This window comes from Panulirus ornatus, chromosome 42 (genome assembly GCF_036320965.1).
Source record: "Panulirus ornatus isolate Po-2019 chromosome 42, ASM3632096v1, whole genome shotgun sequence".
Lineage (NCBI taxonomy): Eukaryota > Metazoa > Arthropoda > Malacostraca > Decapoda > Palinuridae > Panulirus > Panulirus ornatus.
Window position 1 is genome coordinate 23,988,851 of NC_092265.1, and position 15,630 is coordinate 24,004,480.

Sequence of the window (15,630 nt, forward strand, 5' to 3'; positions counted from 1 at the left end):
GACCAAAACACCCTACATCTGCCACTCTATCATCACACACATTCAACAAACCTTCAAATTACTCACTCCATCTCCTTCTCACATCACCACTACTTGTTATTACCTCCTCATTAGCCCCCTTCACTGAAGTTCCCATTTGTTCCATTGTCTTATGCACTTTATTTACCTCCTTCCAAAACATCTTTTTATCCTCCCTCAAATTTAATGATGCTCTCTCAACCCAACTCTCATTTGCCCTCCTTTTCAACTCTTGCACCTTTCTCTTGACCTCCTGCCTCTTTCTTTTATACATCTCCCAGTCATTTGCATTATTTCCCTGCAAAAATCGTCCAAATGCCTGTCTCTTCTCTTTCACTAATAATCTTACTTCTTCATCCCACCACTCACTACCCTTTCTAATCTGCCCACCTCCCACGCTTCTCATGCCACAAGCATCGTTTGCGCAAGCCATCACTGCTTCCCTAAATACATCCCATTCTTCCCCCACTCCCCTTACCTCCTTTTTCCATTCTGTACTCAGTCTCTCCTGGTACTTCCTCACACAAGTCACCTTCCCAAGCTCCCTTACTCTCACCACTCTCTTCACCCCAACATTCTCTCTTCTTTTCTGAAAACCTCTACAAATCTTCACCTTCGTCTCCACAAGATAATTATCAGACATCCCTCCAGTTACACCTCTCAGCATATTAACATCCAAAAGTCTCTCTTTCGCGTGCCTATCAATTAACATGTAATCCAATAACGCTCTCTGGCCATCTCTCCTACTTACATACTTACATACGTATACATTTTAAACCAGGTATTCCCAATCACCAGTCAATTTTCAGCACATAAATCTACAAGCTCTTCACCATTTCCATTTACAACACTAAACACCCCATGTACACCAATTATTCCCTCCACTGCCACATTACTCACCTTTGCATTGAAATCACCCAAAACACTTGCCTCTCATGATCTTTCTTCTCATGCCCAGGTGCATATGCACCAATAATCACCCATCTCTCTCCATCCACTTTCAGTTTTACCCATATCAATCTAGAGTTTACTCTCTTACGCTCTATCACATACTCCCACCACTCCTGTTTCAGGAGTAGTGCAACTCCTTCCCTTGCTCTTGTCCTCGCACTAACCCCTGACTTTACTCCCAAGACATTCCCAAACCACTCTTCCCCTTTACTCTTGAGCTTCGTTTCACTCAGAGCCAAAGCATCCAGGTTCCTTTCCTGAAACATACTACCTATCTCTCCTTTTTTCTCATCTTGGTTACATCCACACACATTTAGACACCCCAAATCTGAGCTTTCGAGGAGGATGAGCACTCCCCGCGTGACTCCTTCTTCTGTTTCCCCCTTTAGAAAGTTAAAATACCAGGAGGGGAGGGTTTCCAGCCTCCCACTCCCGTCCCCTTTATTTGCCTCCTACGACACGTGAGGAATGCGTGAGAAGTATTCTTTCTCCCCTATCCCCAGGGATAATATATATATATATATATATATATATATATATATAAATATATATATATATATATATATATATATATATATATATATATATATATATATATATATATATATATATTTTATTTATTATACTTTGTCGCTGTCTCCCGCGTTTGCGAGGTAGAGCATGGAAACAGACGAAAGAAATGGCCCAACCCCCCCCCCCCCCATACACATGTATATACATACGTCCACACACGCAAATATACATACCTACACAGCTTTCCATGGTTTACCCTAGACGCTTCACATGCCTTGATTCAATCCACTGACAGCACGTCAACCCCGGTATACCACATCGCTCCAATTCACTCTATTCCTTGCCCTCCTTTCACCCTCCTGCATGTTCAGGCCCCGATCACACAAAATCTTTTTCACTCCATCTTTCCACCTCCAATTTGGTCTCCCTCTTCTCCTCGTTCCCTCCACCTCCGACACATATATCCTCTTGGTCAATCTTTCCTCACTCATTCTCTCCATGTGACCAAACCATTTCAAAACACCCTCTTCTGCTCTCTCAACCACGCTCTTTTCATTTCCACACATCTCTCTTACCCTTACGTTACTTACTCGATCAAACCACCTCACACCACACATTGTCCTCAAACATCTCATTTCCAGCACATCCATCCTCCTGCGCACAACTCTATCCATAGCCCACGCCTCGCAACCATACAACATTGTTGGAACCATTATTCCTTCAAACATACCCATTTTTGCTTTCCGAGATAATGTTCTCGACTTCCACACATTCTTCAAGGCCCCCAGAATTTTCGCCCCCTCCCCCACCCTATGATCCACTTCCGCTTCCATGGTTCCATCCGCTGCCAGATCCACTCCCAGATATCTAAAACACTTCACTTCCTCCAGTTTTTCTCCATTCAAACTCACCTCCCAATTGACTTGACCCTCAACCCTACTGTACCTAATAACCTTGCTCTTATTCACATTTACTCTTAACTTTCTTCTTCCACACACTTTACCAAACTCAGTCACCAGCTTCTGCAGTTTCTCACATGAATCAGCCACCAGCGCTGTATCATCAGCGAACAACAACTGACTCACTTCCCAAGCTCTCTCATCCCCAACACACTTCATACTTGCCCCTCTTTCCAAAACTCTTGCATTTACCTCCCTAACAACCCCATCCATAAACAAATTAAACAACCATGGAGACATCACACACCCCTGCCGCAAACCTACATTCACTGAGAACCAATCACTTTCCTCTCTTCCTACACGTACACATGCCTTACATCCTCGATAAAAACTTTTCACTGCTTCTAACAACTTGCCTCCCACACCATATATTCTTAATACCTTCCACAGAGCATCTCTATCAACTCTATCATATGCCTTCTCCAGATCCATAAATGCTACATACAAATCCATTTGCTTTTCTAAGTATTTCTCACATACATTCTTCAAAGCAAACACCTGATCCACACATCCTCTACCACTTCTGAAACCACACTGCTCTTACCCGATCTGATGCTCTGTACATGCCTTCACCCTCTCAATCAATACCCTCCCATATAATTTACCAGGAATACTCAACAAACTTATACCTCTGTAATTTGAGCACTCACTCTTATCCCCTTTGCCTTTGTACAATGGCACTATGCACGCATTCCGCCAATCCTCAGGCACCTCACCATGAGTCATACATACATTAAATAACCTTACCAACCAGTCCACAATACAGTCACCCCTTTTTTAATAAATTCCACTGCAATACCATCCAAACCTGCTGCCTTGCCGGCTTTCATCTTCGGCAAAGCTTTCACTACATCTTCTCTGTTTACCAAATCATTTTCCCTAACCCTCTCACTTTGCACACCACCTCGACCAAAACACCCTATATCTGCCACTCTATCATCAAACACATTCAACAAACCTTCAAAATACTCACTCCATCTCCTTCTCACATCACCACTGCTTGTTATCACCTCCCCATTTGCGCCCTTCACTGAAGTTCCCATTTGCTCCCTTGTCTTACGCACTTTATTTACCTCCTTCCAGAACACCTTTTTATTTTCTCTAAAATTTAATGATACTCTCTCACCCCAACTCTCATTTGCCCTTTTTTTCACCTCTTGCACCTTTCTCTTGACCTCCTGTCTCTTTCTTTTATACATCTCCCACTCAATTGCATTTTTTCCCTGCAAAAATCGTCCAAATGCCTCTCTCTTCTCTTTCACTAATACTCTTACTTCTTCATCCCACCACTCACTACCCTTTCTAATCAACCCACCTCCCACTCTTCTCATGCCACAAGCATCTTTTGCGCAATCCATCACTGATTCCCTAAATACATCCCATTCCTCCCCCACTCCCCTTACTTCCATTGTTCTCACCTTTTTCCATTCTGTACTCAGTCTCTCCTGGTACTTCCTCACACAGGTCTCCTTCCCAAGCTCACTTACTCTCACCACCCTCTTCACCCCAACATTCACTCTTCTTTTCTGAAAACCCATACAAATCTTCACCTTAGCCTCCACAAGATAATGATCAGACATCCCTCCAGTTGCACCTTTCAGCACATTAACATCCAAAAGTCTCTCTTTCGCACGCCTGTCAATTAACACGTAATCCAATAACGCTCTCTGGCCATCTCTCCTACTTACATAAGTATACTTATGTATATCTCGCTTTTTAAACCAGGTATATATATATATATATATATATATATATATATATATATATATATATATATATATATATATATATATATATATATATATATTTTCCGCTGTCTCCCGCGTTTGCGAGGTAGCGCAAGGAAACAGACGAAAGAAATGGCCCAACCCACCCCCATACACATGTATATACATACGTCCATACACGCAAATATACATACCTACACAGCTTTCCATGGTTTACCCCAGACGCTTCACATGCCCTGATTTAATCCACTGACAGCACGTCAACCCCGGTATACCACATCGATCCAGTTCACTCTATTCCTTGCCCTCCTTTCACCCTCCTGCATGTTCAGGCCCCGATCACACAAAATCTTTTTCACTCCATCTTTCCACTTCCAATTTGGTCTCCCACTTCTCCTCGTTCCCTCCACCTCCGACACATATATCCTCTTGGTCAATCTTTCCTCACTCATTCTCTCCATGTGCCCAAACCATTTCAAAACACCCTCTTCTGCTCTCTCAACCACGCTCTTTTTATTTCCACACATCTCTCTTACCCTTACGTTACTTACTCGATCAAACCACCTCACACCACACATTGTCCTCAAACATCTCATTTCCAGCACATCCATCCTCCTGCGCACAACTCTATCCATAGCCCACGCCTCGCAACCATACAACATTGTTGGAACCACTATTCCTTCAAACATACCCATTTTTGCTTTCCGAGATAATGTTCTCGACTTCCACACATTCTTCAATGCTCCCAGGATTTTCGCCCCCTCCCCCACCCTATGATCCACTTCCGCTTCCATGGTTCCATCCGCTGCCAGATCCACTCCCAGATATCTAAAAAACTTTACTTCCTCCAGTTTTTCTCCATTCAAACTTACCTCCCAATTGACTTGACCCTCAACCCTACTGTACCTAATAACCTTGCTCTTATTCACATTTACTCTTAACTTTCTTCTTTCACACACTTTACCAAACTCAGTCACCAGCTTCTGCAGTTTCTCACATGAATCAGCCACCAGCGCTGTATCATCAGCGAACAACAACTGACTCACTTCCCAAGTTCTCTCATCCACAACAGACTTCATACTTGCCCCTCTTTCCAAAACTCTTGCATTCACCTCCCTAAGAACCCCATCCAAAAAACAAATTAAACAACCATGGAGACATCACACACCCCTGCCGCAAACCTACATTCACTGAGAACCAATCACTTTCCTCTCTTCCTACACGTACACATGCCTTACATCCTCGATAAAAACTTTTCACTGCTTCTAACAACTTGCCTCCCACACCATATATTCTTAATACCATCCACAGAGCACCTCTATCAACACTATCATATGCCTTCTCCAGATCCATAAATGCTACATACAAATCCATTTGCTTTTCTAAGTATTTCTCACATACATTCTTCAAAGCAAACACCTGATCCACACATCCTCTACCACTTCTGCAACCACATTGCTCTTCCCCAATCTGATGCTCTGTACATGCCTTCATCCTCTCAATCAATACCCTCCCATATAATTTACCAGGAATACTCAACAAACTTATACCTCTGTAATTTGAGCACTCACTCTTATCCCCTTTGCCTTTGTACAATGGCACTATGCACGCATTCCGCCAATCCTCAGGCACCTCACCATGAGTCATACATACATTAAATAACCTTACCAACCAGTCAATAATACAGTCACCCCATTTTTTAATAAATTCCACTGCAATACCATCCAAACCTGCTGCCCTGCCGGCTTTCATCTTCCGCAAAGCTTTTACTACCTCTTCTCTGTTTACCAAATCATTTTCCCTAACCCTCTCACTTTGCACACCACCTCGACCAAAACACCCTATATCTGCCACTCTATCATCAAACACATTCAACAAACCTTCAAAATACTCACTCCATCTCCTTCTCACATCACCACTACTTGTTATCACCTCCCCATTTGCGCCCTTCACTGAAATTCCCATTTGCTCCCTTGTCTTACGCACTTTATTTACCTCCTTCCAGAACATCTTTTTATTCTCCCTAAAATTCAATGATACTCTCTCACCCCAACTCTCATTTGCCCTCTTTTTCACCTCTTGCACCTTTCTCTTGACCTCCTGTCTCTTTCTTTTATACATCTCCCACTCAATTGCATTTTTTCCCTGCAAAAATCGTCCAAATGCCTCTCTCTTCTCTTTCACTAATAATCTTACTTCTTCATCCCATCACTCACTACCCTTTCTAATCAACCCACCTCCCACTCTTCTCATGCCACAAGCATCTTTTGCGCAATCCATCACTGATTCCCTAAATACATCCCATTCCTCCCCCACTCCCCTTACTTCCATTGTTCTCACCTTTTTCCATTATTATTTTTTTATTATACTTAACCACCATCTCCCACGTTACCGAGGTAGCGCAAGGAAACAGACGAGGAATGGCCCAACCCACCCACATACGTATGTATATACATAAATGCCCACACACACACATATACATATACATTCCACCGTATACATACATATACATACACAGACATATACAAGTACACATTCATACTTGCTGCCGCCATCCATTCCCGTCACCACCTCGCCACACACAAAATACCCCCCTCCAGCGAGGCAACGCCAGGAACAGACAAAAAGGCCACATTCGTTCACACTCAGTTCTTAGCTGTCATGTGTAATGCACCGAAATCACTGCTCCTTTTCCACATCCAGGCCCCACAGACTTTTTCATGGTTTACCCCAGACGCTTTACATGCCCTGGCTCAATCCACTGACAGCAAGTCGTCCACGGTACACCACATCGTTCCAATTCACTCTTTTCCTTGCACACCTTTCACCGTCCTGTATGTTCTGGCCTTGATCGCTCAAAACCTTTTTCACTCCATCCTTCCTCCTCCAATTTGGTCTCCCGCTCCTCCTTCCCTCCACCTCTGACACATATATCTTCTTTGTCAATCTTTCCTTACTCATTCTTTCCATGTGTCCAACCCTTTTCAACACAGCCTCTTCTGCTCTCTCAACCACACTCTTTTTATTACCACACATCTCTTTTACCCTCTTATCACTTACTCGATCAAACCATTTCACACCACATGTTGTCCTCAAACATTTCATTTCCAACACGTCCTCCCTCCTCCGCACAACCCTATCTATAACCCATGCCTCGCAACCATATAACATTGTTGGCACCACTATTCCTTCAAACATACCCATTTTTGCTCTCCGAGATAACGTTCTCGCCTTCCACACACTCTTCAACGCTCCCAGAACCTTCGCCCCATTCCCCACCCTGTGACTCACTTCTGCTTCCATGGTTCCATCCACTGCCAAATCCTCTATCAGATATCTACAACACTTCACTTCCTTTAGTTTTTCTCCATTCAAACTTACATCCCAATTAACTTGTCCCTCAACCCTACTGAGCCCAATAACCTTGCTCTTATGTACATTTACTCTCAGCTTTCTTCTTTCAGACACTTTACCAAACTCAGTCACCAGCTTCTGCAGTTTCTCACCCGAATCAGCCACCAGCACTATTATCAGCGAACAACAAATTACTCACTTCCCATGCCCTCTCATCCACAACAGACTGCATACTTGCCCCTCTCTCCAAAACTCTTCCATTCACCTCCCTAACCACCCCACCCATAAACAAATTAAACAACCATGGAGACATCGCGCACCCCTGCCGCAAACCAACATTCACTGGGAACCAATCACTTTCCTTTCTTCCTACTTGGACACATGCCTTACATCCTTGGTAAAAACTTTTTACTGCTTCTAGCAACTTACTTCTAACACTATACACTCTTAAAACCTTCAACAAAGCATCTCTATCCATCCTATCATATGCCTTCTCCAGATCCATAAATGCTACGTTCAAATCCATCTGTTTTTCTAAGTATTTCTCACATACATTTTTCAAAGCATACACCTGATCCACACATCTACCACTTCTGAAAATACACTACTCTTCCCTAATCTGATGTTCTGTATATATATATATATACATATGAACGCGCACCTTCATAGAAAATACAAACCTCCAACAGCCAGGATCGAACCCGGGACCCCTGTGCAACAGGCGGGAGCGTTACAGCTAGGCTATGATCACAGGGGCGATCATAGTCTAGCAGTAGCGCTCCCGATATATATATACATATATATATATATATATATATATATATATATATATATATATATATATATATATATATCGCAGGCTCAGACTTGGGTGTCTAAATGTGTGTGATTGTTCACAAGATGAAAACAAAGGAGCGATAGGTAGTATGTTTGGGGAAAGGATCCTGGATGTTTTGGCTCTGGGTGAAACGAAGCTCAAGGGTAAAGGGAAAGAGTGATTTGGGAATGTTTTGGGAGGAAAGTCTCTGGATGGTAAAGGGACAAGAGCAAAGGAAGGAGCAGCACTACTCCTGAAGCAGGAGTTGTGAGAGTATGTGATAGAGTGGAAGAAAGTAAACTCTAAATTGATATGGGTAAAACTGAAAGTGGATGGAGAAAGATTGGTGATTATTGGTGCCTACGCACCTCGTCATGAGAAGACAGATAATGAGAGGCAAGTGTTCTGGGAGCAGCTGAGTGAGTGTGTTAGCAGCTTTGATGCACGAGACCGGGTTATAGTGAAGGGTGATTTGAATGCAAAGGTAAGTAATGTGGCAGTTGAGAGTATAATTGAAGTACATGGGGTGTTCAGTGTTGTAAATGGAAATGGTGAAGAGCTTGTAGATTTGTGTGCTGAAAAGGACTGGTGATTGGAAATACCTGGTTTAAAAAGAGATATACATACGTATACGTATTAAGTGGGAGAGATGGCCAGAGAACGTTACTGAATTACGTGTCAATTAATAGGCGCGTGAAAGAGGATCGGCGGAATGCATGTATAGCGCCATTGTGCAGAGGCAAAGGGGATAAAGGTGAGTGTTCAAACCACAGAGGGGTAAGTTTGTTGAGTATTCCTGGAATATTGTATGGGAGGGTGCTGATTGAGAGGGTGAAGGTATGTACAGAGCATCAGATTGGGGAAGAGCACTGTGGTTTCAGAAGTGGTAGAGGATGTGTGGATCAGGTATTTACTCTGAAGAAAGTATGTGGGAAATACTTAGAAAAGCAGATGGATTTGTGTGTGAATCATGGTTCTGATTTCTAACAAATATTGTATATTCTGACCATAAATAATTGTGTATGAAGCGAGTTTGCTTTGTTATTTATCTTTTTTTCGCTCCATCTATATTCCTTGGAGATAGAAGAAAGTGATGGAAGATGTACAGGTGAACGGAATTAATCCAACATCAGAACTCTTCATCCAAAAGCTGAACCTCTACGATAATATTGGATACTTCGCAATAACTCGTAGCATCTTGTGTAATGTCTTGTGATCTTGGTAAGAGTTACATCGTAATAGGTGTGATGATGAGGTAGAGACAGCCATGATTACTGTCAACAGCAGCCGAAGGAAATGTCAACCCATGTGACATTTACGTTGCCCAAAAGCAATTGACCGGATTATCTGCTCTCACAAAGGACCTCTATTATGCTGGGAATAAAACATACTGATTATGAATAATGCCACCAACCGACACTCTCAAACAGAATATTTAACTGGATGTCATGACACGAGTGAAGAATATTCTAATAAAAAGTTTGTGGAAGATGTATACAAATACCTAGACGGGACTACACGAGGATTTTCTGAAATATGAGTAATTTTCATCATGATCCATCTGTCGTTTAGCTGAAATTTTCCCTGATATCAAATACAGGTTCCCAATTATCCCTCATTATGCTTCTTCATCCTGACATACATGCTGCACAATTTCTGGGCCACGAATCCATCTCGTTGCAACCCGTGTTGAACCTCACCAAATGAGTGTTGAGTTGCTTCATCCTCTACCTTACCTTGACGAGTCTTGAAACACACACATATGTAAAGGGATAAGTGGAAGGTGACATACACTATTCCTTGTCGGATTTCAGACCGTCTAGTTAAACATAATTCCTGTCCTCGTAAATCATTTATTCAAAGAAGAATGACAACGGTTCCAAAGCCTAGCCACTTATGTTAGTTGAGACGACACGGGTAACTGAGGCCCTATTCAAGGCCATTCCATTAACGCTATATATATATATATATATATATATATATATATATATATATATATATATATATATCCCTGGGGATAGGGGAGAAAGAATACTTCCCACGTATTCCCTGCGTGTCGTAGAAGGCGACTAAAAGGGAAGGGAGCGGGAGGCCGGAAATCCTCCCCTCATTTTTTTTTTTCTTTTTTTTTCCAAAAGAAGAAACAGAGAAAGGGGCCAGGTGAGGATATTCCCTCAAAGGCCCAGTCCTCATCCTCTGTTCGTAACGCTACCTCGCTAATGCGGGAAATGGCGATTAGTTTTTTTTTTTTTTTTTTTTTTATACTTTGTCGCTGTCTCCCGCGTTTGCGAGGTAGCGCAAGGAAACAGACGAAAGAAATGGCCCAACCCCCCCCATACACATGTACATACATACGTCCACACACGCAATATACATACCTACACAGCTTTCCATGGTTTACCCCAGACGCTTCACATGCCTTGATTCAATCCACTGACAGCACGTCAACCCCTGTATACCACATCGCTCCAATTCACTCTATTCCTTGCCCTCCTTTCACCCTCCTGCATGTTCAGGCCCCGATCACACAAAATCCTTTTCACTCCATCTTTCCACCTCCAATTTGGTCTCCCTCTTCTCCTCGTTCCCTCCACCTCCGACACATATATCCTCTTGGTCAATCTTTCCTCACTCATTCTCTCCATGTGCCCAAACCACTTCAAAACACCCTCTTCTGCTCTCTCAACCACGCTCTTTTTATTTCCACACATCCCTCTTACCCTTACGTTACTTACTCGATCAAACCACCTCACACCACACATTGTCCTCAAACATCTCATTTCCAGCACATCCATCCTCCTGCGCACAACTCTATCCATAGCCCACGCCTCGCAACCATACAACATTGTTGGAACCACTATTCCTTCAAACATACCCATTTTTGCTTTCCGGGATAATGTTCTCGACTTCCACACATTTTTCAAGGCTCCCAAAATTTTCGCCCCCTCCCCCACCCTATGATCCACTTCCGCTTCCATGGTTCCATCCGCTGACAGATCCACTCCCAGATATCTAAAACACTTCACTTCCTCCAGCCTCTCACCATTCAAACTCACCTCCCAATTGACTTGACCCTCAACCCTACTGTACCTAATAACCTTGCTCTTATTGACATTTACCCTTAACTTTCTTCTTCCACACACTTTACCAAACTCCGTCACCAGCTTCTGCAGTTTCTCACATGAATCCGCCACCAGCGCTGTATCATCAGCGAACAACTGACTCACTTCCCAAGCTCTCTCATCCCCAACAGACTTCATACTTGCCCCTCTTTCCAAAACTCTTGCATTTACCTCCCTAACAACCCCATCCATAAACAAATTAAACAACCATGGAGACATCACACACCCCTGCCGCAAACCTACATTCACTGAGAACCAATCACTTTCCTCTCTTCCTACACGTACACATGCCTTACATCCTCGATAAAAACTTTTCACTGCTTCTAACAACTTGCCTCCCACACCATATATTCTTAATACCTTCCACAGAGCATCTCTATCAACTCTATCATATGCCTTCTCCAGATCCATAAATGCTACATACAAATCCATTTGCTTTTCTAAGTATTTCTCACATACATTCTTCAAAGCAAACACCTGATCCACACATCCTCTACCACTTCTGAAACCACACTGCTCTTCCCCAATCTGATGCTCTGTACATGCCTTCACCCTCTCAATCAATACCCTCCCATATAATTTACCAGGAATACTCAACAAACTTATACCTCTGTAATTTGAGCACTCACTCTTATCCCCTTTGCCTTTGTACAATGGCACTATGCAAGCATTCCGCCAATCCTCAGGCACCTCACCATGAGTCATACATACATTAAATAACCTTACCAACCAGTCAACAATACAGTCACCCCCTTTTTTAATAAATTCCACTGCAATACCATCCAAACCTGCTGCCTTGCCGGCTTTCATCTTCCGCAAAGCTTTTACTACCTCTTCTCTGTTTACCAAATCATTTTCCCTAACCCTCTCACTTTGCACACCACCTCGACCCAAACACCCTATATCTGCCACTCTGTCATCAGACACATTCAACAAACCTTCAAAATACTCATTCCATCTCCTTCTCACATCACCACTACTTGTTATCACCTCCCCATTTACGCCCTTTACTGAAGTTCCCATTTGCTCCCTTGTCTTACGCACCCTATTTACCTCCTTCCAGAACATCTTTTTATTCTCCCTAAAATTTACTGATAGTCTCTCACCCCAACTCTCATTTGCCCTTTTTTTCACCTCTTGCACCTTTCTCTTGACCTCCTGTCTCTTTCTTTTATACTTCTCCCACTCAATTGCATTTTTTCCCTGCAAAAATCGTCCAAATGCCTCTCTCTTCTCTTTCACTAATACTCTTACTTCTTCATCCCACCACTCACTACCCTTTCTAAACAGCCCACCTCCCACTCTTCTCATGCCACAAGCATCTTTTGCGCAATCCATCACTGATTCCCTAAATACATCCCATTCCTCCCCCACTCCCCTTACTTCCATTAGTATAAATATATATATATATATATATATATATATATATATATATATATATATATATATATATATATATATATATATATATATATATATCCTAGCATGAGCCAGGTACCCATTCTATCGACCAACCCCTAAGGCTGGATGAACAACTGGGTTGACTGTGAACCGATTGCCGCACTCAGGATTCGAACCTATGCACTCGACCCTAAGCGGTGTGTGATTGCGTCACAGTCGGGAACACTATCCGTTACTTGGACATAATAAAGAATACACACACACACACACACACACACACACACACACTGAGGACAGTGGAGAAAGAACACTTCCCACATATTCCCTGCGTGTCGTAAAAGGCGAATAAAAGGGGCGGGAGCGGGGGGCTGGAAATCCTCCCCTCGTTTTAATTTTTTCAAAAGAAGGAACAGAGGAGGAGACCAAGTGAGGATATTCCCTCTGAGGTATCGGTCCTCTGTTCTTAGCGCTACCTCGCTGACGCTGGAAATGGCGAATATGTATGAAAAAAAATGAAAAAAAAAAATATAAGTATACAATTGGACTGCACCTGCTCAAGGTTACACAAGTAAAAAGTTGTCTCTATACCGAGGCTGTATCACTGGGAGTAATCTCCTCAAAAAACTTTTCTCGCCAAAGGCGTCTACATTTCCCTGTTGCTGGAAGTAACTCATCCTTAGGCTGTAGGGGCCTTTTAGAAAGAGGTTTAACGTAACACCACGACTCTTAGTGATCAGTCCTGGGGTGATTATGGACAAAATGAATACAGGTATACATGTTTTATAGTTCCCGGGAAGCAGCAGTGATACGTGATGGGGGTCCTGGTGGCCGTAGTGGGAGATGGTTGACTGTCTTGCGCTCCATCGTACAACAACTCTGGAATGAAGGCCTAAATATCAACAGGTGGAGGCCGTGGGTTAGGGTAAGATCTGGTTACATCTTGACTTAAGGATTCAATCTATGATCATTGTAACATACGGGGCCGGGCTCAGAAGTCACCTCATGATATCCATCCAAATCTATCATTAAATACAGATCTCAGTCTTGCCAGTTATTACGAGCGTCTTCTCGTGTCAATATCAAGTGTATTACCGTGTCTTTACGTAATCACCATTACCAAGATGATTGCTGCTGCGTGAATAATATGTGGCGAGTCTTCTTGGAGCTCCCCCAGCAGCTGGGGTAATGGTGCTGCCGCTGACGTGTTCAATAATGCCAGGTCTGGAGGCAGGTCCACAGTACATGGTGAGGGCCGCAGGCAATCAGTAACGAGGCTCCGGGCACTGCCCAAGGTGTATGCCTGTCCGCAAGGCACCTACTACGCTTCACCATCACACTCCGTCCATGATTCCTCGTCACCAGCAACACTAGGAGAGGTAGCATCACCAGCAGGTCTCCTCCTCCCCCGCACGGTTGGTGCCTGCAACCATCACCAGGGACAGCCTGCATTACACTCACCAGGTCGATCCTGCCTCATAACCAGCTGGACAACGGTGTTATGCTGATGTTATTGCTCCTCCTCGCGGCTGTCGATGCCTCGCTCCAGACTTGTACGTATGACCAAACGTAAATCGTTTTGTTTATCATCATATTGCTAGACCAAAAATCACATGCCCATCACACACACACACACACACAAACACACACACACGCACGTGAAACAAACTAGATTGCATAAATCATATTATCGCTTTGCAATTGATTGTAATTACATCAAAATAAGTGAATTCTATGAATTCCTTAACATTTTCATGTTAATACGTAACTATATGTACGTACATACGGGAAGGTGTGTACTAGATCCACGAATCCTCTGCCTTTTTGGCTATATCGAATTACTTGTAAGCAATATAGCAGAGCAAAAATTTCACCGACTAAAGTTTCAATTCCTTGTTAGCAATGAACTAGCTGTTATTTACGGAATATTCTTTATAAGTGCTCTTCGATGGCAAATTTTTCAAGGTTCAAGTACTTGCGTGAAAGTCCTTAATCACCCTTTCTTACAAGGGTCACGACCAGACAAAGCAGACAGGGCTTGGCCTAGAAAGGCTGGTGTTGGACGGCGGGAACCAAAGTGTGATGTTGGGATTTGAATAACATTGTTAAGTATTGGCACCTGACGAGGTGGATTGTCTCCATGTGCCACATGTTAAATAAGATTGTATGAACTGCTGCTCATCCGTGACACAAATTCTACCAAATAAGCTTGTGATCACTTGAGGAGTATAAACAATTACGCAAATAGCTCTGAAAATTCTTTTTTTTTTTTTTTTTTGCTGGCTATGTACAGGTGAACCCGAGTTCCGACTTGACCTATCAAAAAACTTTACAAGCTCTTAAACCCTGCAACATCCATCTATACCCAAAAAATATTGACCTTGGATTGAGCACAGAAACCTGTTGCCCTCTCTCTCCTTGTCTTTTCCTTTCTCCTCCTCACTCCTCAGGGACCTCCCGGCAAAATCCCTCCCAGATTCTCCAACTCCCAAAACCTATCCCTCCAAATCACCAATCGGGGGGGGGGGGGGGTGTCATGATTATATTATTACCAGTCACAAGCTATGCGTAACGGCGCTCAATACTAGGCTGGGAAGCTAGTATAAGGTGCTTTGGTTAATGAATTTATTGCCTATTCCTCTCTCTACTGATGGTAGATGTTGCTGAAAAGGATGTGATGGCCTTATGTTTGTAATACACTATAAACAAAAACATTTCTTTTAACTTGATGGAAAGTTTTGTGGAACAAAGAAAAACGAGTCGGTCAGTCT